Source organism: Cynara cardunculus, unplaced genomic scaffold (assembly GCF_001531365.2).
Source record: "Cynara cardunculus var. scolymus isolate 2C unplaced genomic scaffold, CcrdV1 Un_Scaffold_3703, whole genome shotgun sequence".
Lineage (NCBI taxonomy): Eukaryota > Viridiplantae > Streptophyta > Magnoliopsida > Asterales > Asteraceae > Cynara > Cynara cardunculus.
Genome location: NW_020201584.1, coordinates 48,638 through 50,132, shown reverse-complemented (window position 1 = coordinate 50,132; position 1,495 = coordinate 48,638).

Below are 1,495 nucleotides of genomic sequence, written 5' to 3'. Positions count from 1 at the left end.
TCGTATGTGCATCGATTACCGTGAATTGAATAAGGTAACGATAAAGAACAAATATCCATTACCGCGTATAGATGACTTGTTCGATCAATTGCAAGGCGCAAGTTATTTTTCAAAGATTGATTTGAGGTCAGGTTATCATCAACTTAAGGTACGTGAAGAGGATGTACCAAAGACAGCTTTTCGTACCCGATACGGATATTATGAATTTCTTGTTATGCCATTTGGATTGACTAATGCCCCTGCAGCCTTTATGGATATGATGAACCGAGTGTGTCGTCCTATGCTTGATAAGTCYRTTATSGTTTTCATCGATGACATTCTGGTATATTCTAAGTCTGAGGCTAAACATGCTACACATCTTCGAGAGATGTTGGAACTATTGCGGAAGGAAACGTTATATGCTAAATTCTCAAAATGTGAATTTTGGCTTCGTCAGGTGCAATTCTTGGGCCATGTGATTTCTGGCGATGGCATTTATGTGGAACCATCCAAGATTGAAGCTATACAGAAGTAGGAGCAACCCAAGAATGCTTCTGAAGTTCGTAGTTTTCTTGGTTTAGCGGGTTACTATCGTTGATTCATACAGGATTTCTCAAATATTGCAGTACCTCTTACTTCACTTACCCGCAAAGAAGTGAAGTTTGTATGGACTAAGGCTCAAGAGAATGCATTTCAGACTTTGAAGGATTGTTTAACTCATGCACCGATACTTGCTTTACCCGAGGGCAATGATGACTTTRTAGTATATAGTGATGCTTCTAAATTAGGTTTGGGATGTGTGTTGATGCAGCAAGGCAAAGTAATTTCATACGCCTCTCGACAATTGAAAGAATATAAGAAGAATTACCCCACTCATGATCTTGAATTGGCAGCCGTTGTGTTTGCTCTTAAACTTTGGAGACATTATCTCTATGGCACAAAGTGTCAGTTGTTCACTGATCATAAGAGTTTGAAATATATTTTCGACCAACAGACTCTGAATATGCGTCAACAGAGAGCTATAGAGTTGATCAAAGATTACGATTGTGAAATTCTATACCATCCTGGTAAAGCCAATGTAGTGGCAGATGCGTTGAGTCGGAAGCCACACAGGACCAGTATTTGCTATGCTATCACTCATGTGTCAATGAAGTCTACTCTTATCGTTGATCTTCATAGGTGGCAAACCGAGGCATTAAAGCCAAAACACCTGAAGTTCGAACGTATGGTTGGTTATGTAGACTCCTTATCTGAAGAAAAGCGTGGTCTCAAAGTCTTTAAAACCCGAATTTGGGTGTCGAGACTGGGGGGTTTGCGAGAGCTTATTCTAGAGGAAGCGCACAAAACATGGTTATCTATTCATCCTGGAGGTACTAAAATGTATCATGATCTCCGTTCAGACTATTGGTGGCCTGGGATGAAAGCTGATATCGGTCGTTATGTCGAGAAATGCATCACGTGTTTACAAGTAAAAGCAGAACACCAAAAGCTGTATGGGAGTCTACAACCTTTGGAG